Source organism: Crocodylus siamensis, chromosome 5, assembly GCF_052110815.1.
Source record: "Crocodylus siamensis isolate JL-2025a chromosome 5, ASM5211081v1, whole genome shotgun sequence".
Classification (NCBI taxonomy): domain Eukaryota; kingdom Metazoa; phylum Chordata; order Crocodylia; family Crocodylidae; genus Crocodylus; species Crocodylus siamensis.
The window spans coordinates 81,073,684-81,079,643 of NC_143399.1; the positions used below are offsets into that span (position 1 = coordinate 81,073,684).

At 48.4% G+C, this 5,960-nt stretch overlaps 1 long non-coding RNA gene across 3 annotated transcripts in view; it reads left to right on the forward strand.

Annotated features, from left to right (window-relative positions):
- LOC149864344 (uncharacterized) overlaps window positions 1-5,960 on the forward strand; it is a 64,702-nt gene that overhangs the window by 41,744 nt on the left and 16,998 nt on the right. The gene's annotated exons all lie outside the window — the stretch shown is intronic.

Here is a 5,960-nt window from a genome sequence, read left to right on the forward strand (position 1 = left end):
AAACTATCATTCTAACCTGTCACTTCAGAGCTGAAGTGACAGTGAGCTATGTCCTCACCCCCTACTCAACTGAAGCCTATCACCATGCTCTCCCTCCAGCCCCTGAAGAACCCCAAAGCTCGAGTCCAAGAACTCCTACATCCCTTCCCCAACTTAGGCAAGCACTCTGCAGACTTTGGTAATGTGCAGGCTATTGAAGTTTATTTAACTCGTGTTTAGGAGACAATGAAAAGCAGAAAAGTAAAAATGCTCTCAGGCACAGGTCACATATCTCCTGGAGCCCCCAAAGCATGGGTGCAAGCAAACCCTCCTCCTCCATAGGTTGGAAGACTCAGAGAGCTGCCTGTGAGGGGCTGAAATGAATTGGGGGCTGGGAGGATTCCCCTTATGTCCTGGTACAAACACCCCAAACCTTGGGACCATGCATTGCTTGCACATTCCTCTCAGGACTTGGACTTCAGCTGCAGGAGATGTTTGAGTTGCAGCTGTCTGATAGGGCAAAGGTGGGGATTGACAGTTCCATGTCAGCTGTCACTGCTGGACAGTTTGTTCATGACCCCAGGAATAACAAAGCTCACAAACAGCTGAGACAGGCAAAAGAAAAAAAAGTAAAGAAAAAATGATGAAGTGGTAAAGAAAAAAAAAAGACCAAAATTCAAATGGTCCTGTAGCAAATGTAGGATCTTTGCCATTGAAAAGAGAAAAGGGGGGGATCCTCACCACTCACTGCCCACAGGGGACTGACTGCCTCATGGTTCTCTGCAACTACCAGGGGCTGGGCTGGGCAAAGGGTTGTTCTGGCCTCAGGATGAGAGGACAAGGTAGTAGGAGGGTGCAGCAGGGCCAAATATAAGATGGTAAAAGCTAAATAGCACTTCAGTCCCTGCTTTTCAGTTTTCTGTATAGTCCATGAGCTTTTACCCAAGAAACTCATTTTCCTTCCATTTGCCAAGCCTCTGTTCCCCATGTCTTCCTGCCCTGGCTTCCTCCTAGGCCAAGGGGCACATGGACTGGATGCATAACTGGTGCTCTGCAGGGAGAAGGGAGCAACTAGCTGTGGAGGGCCTCAGGGTAGTTACAAGGGGAGGAACAGGAAGACTACTCTCAGCTTTGGGCTAGGCGTTGGACTGGCAAAGGCAGGCATCTTGCTGCTGTCCCTGGAGCTTTCTTGGTCTGAGTGTCTGGAGAGTACAGGTGGCAGAACATCAGCCAGTTGATCCGTGAATCTCATCTGTGCAGTTGGAATGAATCCCTGAGCAGGGTCTGGTTGTGGGGAGAGGGAATAAAGGAAGATATTGGCTGGAGGGGGTTGATGCCTGGAGCTGGGTGGTCTGTAGGTTGGCCCTGCTGGTGGCAGGTTTGCTGAGGGCTGGCAAGGGGTGGGTGACACGTGGCTCTCAGGCCTTGGAATCCTGTAAGCTGAGTTCCCATCTTGCTAGGACCTCCATTCTCCTCTTGAATGCAATAGTGGATTCTGGAGATTGCAGATGCAGGGCATGGGGTGGGGGGAGGATTCCTTCTGAGGGGATGGGGCAAGGCCCCTAGTGCTTCCTCTGCCTCTCCTTGGTGATGGCTCCTCTGGACAAATGTGGGAAGCTGCCTAGGCATTTGGGTAGCTCAGCTAGCAAAGAACAGATACATCTGAAAGGGGCATATATAAAAAAAGTGATTGCACCATCAGGGACTGAAAAATGAGGCACAGGAGTTGACTGCAGCTCCTGTGCAGGCAAGCATTTGACTTATCACTGAGCACTGTGGTGTTTCCAAATGAGCACGGTGGCCCCTTCCCATAGTGACCTGTACCTGTGCTTTATACACATGCCCTATGCTGCCCAAGGGAGATGTTGCTGGAGTTGGAGTATGGGGAAGGGGGTTAAGCTTTCCCAGGTCACCTAGTGAGGTACTGAGATGGTTTTGCTTTGTAATTCTACAAAAGGATCCTTTGATAGCAAACCCAGCACTTGCAGAACCATGACCTAGTGAACATCGAGAGATCCTTGCTGAGGGATGGGTTTTCTTCTTACTGTAACACTGGTCCTGTTACTTTAAGGGTGAAGGAGCAGCAGTGTGAGACCGAGCTGTCCATTATGAGCAGCCATAGAACAGGTACCTGAGGAATGTACCTGCTACAAGCACTTAGTGCCGAACCAACTGCTCAGAAGTGGTGCTCTGGGACAGTGCCCTGCATGGGAAACAAGCTATTGTTAAAGCAGAGGCCAGCAGCAGTAAACCCAGGGCCTGAGCTAAAGCGGTCAGTCTAGTTTGGGGAGCTGCTGAAGCAAGAGCTCCAGGGCAGGAGAACTGCAGAGATGCTCCTGGCTGATGCTTAGACCACTCTGGGAGATGAGCAAGCAGAAATGCTGCAGACTTGCGTGGGAACAGGACTTAGGGTAGAGGGGAGCTGAAGTATACATCAAGGAGCTGGGACTTGGGCTTAGACCCAGTTGGGGATGTATGTTATAGCCAGAAGGCTTATTTTGGGTTAGAGTTCTATACTGGTGATCTGTGGAAGGCACTGTAAAGGATGGTCTGGAGGTCCCATCAATGCTCTAGAGGCACATGATCACCATAAGCCCTGCTGGGGGCAAGCTCAAGGTGTAGTTAAGGTGCCTGGAGTCCAAGGAAGGGGAGACCCTGGGGCTAGGAGCTTGAAGCCTGAGAGGGACTAATGTCTTAGTAAGAGCTTAATATCTTAGTAAGAACAAGGCGTGGCAGACAAGGAAGCAAGGGCGGTCATTTTAGTGATCAAGCCAGGCAGGAGCCATACAGCCACTAGGGGGTGCCACGGCTGCTCCTGGGGGCCCAGTCCTGTTACACCCACTGATGTTGTGAAGAGAGGAAAGACTCCTGAATTCCCTTGGGGGCAGGAAGTTACTAGCAAACTCCTGCAAACTCTCCCCCTTCCTCCCCCCACAATGAGTAACAGCCCCAAATGGTCAAATCTTTGAAGACGACTTCTCTCTCACTTATGAGAGAGAATTTAAGTCTATCACTGAATGTCTCTTGTCCAGCTCCAGTGAACAAAAGACTGGTTTCTAGAACCTGGAAGTATGGATTGAAGTCCCATCTGTGCTGAGGCTATAAAGTTTCAGTTGACTCTAAAGTAAGCTTTACTATAGTTGTTCCATAATGTCTGAAAAAGAAAAAATAAATAGAGAGCCCTTAACTCTATCACTGTTCTTCCAGAAGCTCCATCTACCAAGGAACAATGGATTTTGAAGCCCATTGATAAGATAGTTATTACAGATCTATGAATACCACTTGTCAGAAGGATTCCCATGTCAGAGACAGGCAGATCTACATGGCAGTTGAGGAAACACAATACAGGTATCATTCTCCCTTCAGGGAATCTTTGATCTCTGTGTTGTAGAGAAGCATACCCACTGGAGAAGAATCCCTGTATCAAAATTACATTTTCTGTAAAACCCAGTTTAATTATATTCCTAACTCTTAATTCTATACTGATTTAATCTGACTACGTTGCTTGGGGCCAATAATTTCTCAATCATCCCTCATGCTTTTTCTGAATACTGCCATGGCACTGCCTGCTGGAATACTGCTTGTCTTTTTCAAGCCTGGTGAAATGGCCCTATGATTCAAAGATTTATTAAAAATAAACTTCAGCAGCCTAGAGATTCCTTCACCCAGCTTTTGTGGGACCTATTAAAGCAAGACCCCAAATCTGTTAACTTAATATTTATCCCTACTGAATTCTGTTAAACATCTTTCTTAATTATAATGAAATGGAAAACACTTAATCATCTTCACAAAACATCATCCTGCTTTTTTCCAAGTACAGATGTGAGCGCTTCTTTCTTTCTGCACCGCTATTAGCATGTCCATTTTGAAAGGGGCCTATGCTATTGTTAGGATTTCCTTTGGTCCTGACTCACTCAAACACTTCTTATTGGCCATAGACTTTTGAGACATGGATTTTTTTTGATGTATTTAGCTTCCCTTAAAAATTGTCTACACTTGATAGTTTCTAACTTATGCATTTCTCTCCTTTTCTGCTTCTTTACATTCAGAATCTATTGTCTCTGACTTACGGCTAATAGAAATTTTCAAGGGAAGATTATAAAGCTGAGTTGCGAGAATATCCAGACCTGTCAGGAAGCTGTTTGTGCAGTCAGGGAGCCCCAGGCAGCTCCCTCATCTGTAGAACCTCAGCAGAGCTGAACCAGGTCTGCTGAGGCTGTAGGCTGGCAGCAAGGAGAAGGATCTATGGCACTGGGAAGTGGATCGCTTCCCCATCCACTTCTCATGGTCCCTCCCACCTTGTTCCCCAGTCCAGAATGAGGCTTCTATCCCTGGGCTTGGGGTTCCTTTGGATTGAAAAGGGGGCTCATTTCCCCGGGCTCATTTCCCCAGCCTGGTCCTCCTCCATGCTGCAGGCCAGGATGCAGCTTTCTGTGCAGGCGGTTTTTGTGCAGGAGGCTTCTGTGCAGGCAGAACCTGTGTTGCTCTGGCACACCCCTGACTGCCTTGTGCCCTGCCCAGACTTGGGTTTCCCTCCTGGCCCCTTGAGTATCCAGTAGGGCTGTGTGAAATTTTGCCAGCAGTTTCTTTTTGACGCTGTTTCGACTCATTTCAGACTCAAAACAGCAAAATCAGAACGAAACAACCTCAAAATGACACAGTGCAAATCGAAACATTTTGAAAATTTCAAAACTTTTCAAGTTCTGAAGCTCAAACTGGGCCTGCCTGCAGGGAAACAGAAACTAAAGGAGAGGGAAGGGTGGGGTGTGGGAAGGACTGCTCTCATTATTGACTGGGTAGCTGGCCAATGACCGTCAGCCTTTCTTGAGGTCTCTTCCAATCCCAGTGCACTGGGGGAGGGATGGAAAAACTGCATAAAAGGCAGCATTGTTTGAACTGCCCTGCTTTCTGCCTTGGGATCAGTTGAGTGAGGGTGCAGCCCCTGCAGCCTCTCCCTGCCTTCCGCTCATGTGGGGCTTTTGGCCCTCTGATATGTCCTCCACAGGAGGTCTATATTGAGCAGATTCTTTTTGGTGTTGGGTGGTGGAACCGGAGCGTGCTCCGTCCGCTTCATGCATTGACCTGGTATAGCAGTGCTTCCAGGACCGGTGCAAAAAAACAAAACAAAAACAAACAAAAAACCTTAACACACACACGGTGTCACCTGCCCATGTCACAAGTTTTGCCTGTCAGCAGCTAGAGGTGCAGGGTCCCAGAACCCAGACTCCCCCTGCACCTTCCCTCAACAGCTGGCAGGCTTTGTGGCTGCAGCAGGGCTGAGCAGGCCTGCAGCTTTCACCCCCCCTGTGTCCCAAGACAGACACAGTTGCACAAGCACCCATGCCACGAGTTTTGCCTGTCAGCAGCCAGAGGTGCAGGGCCCCAGAACCCAGAAGCCCCTATACCTATCTCCTTGACAGCTGGCACGGTTTGTGCCCTCAGCAGGGGCTAGCAGGCCTGCAGCTGTCACCCTGCTGCACCTTAACACACAGAGTGTCACCCATGTCACGAGTTTTGCTTGTCCGCAGCTTGAGGTGCAGTTTCCCCTAAACCCCTGCACCCATCTCCTTGAAACCTGGCAGACTTTGTTGCCTCAGCAGGGGCTAGCAAGCCTGCTGTTTTGACCCTACCATGGCTTAACATGTACATGTGACATGAGTTTTTTGCTTTCAACACTTTGAGGTGCAGTTTCCCTGAAACCCCTGCACCTATCTCCTTGAAACATGGGATGCTCCATGCCCTCAGAAGGGGCTACCATTCTTGCAAGTTTCATCTAAATGAGGTCAGAAATGACAATTATAGGCTGTTTCAAGCTTCCCCATTATAGCCTATGGGCAAAATGTCAAAACAGCATTGAAAGTGAAACTCTTTCGACGAAACCAAATGGAACAGCAGTTTCAAATCGAAACAAAATTCGAAACGAAACACTGTTCCATCGAAATGTTGAAACGCAAGTCAAAACAGTGTCATTTCACACAGCC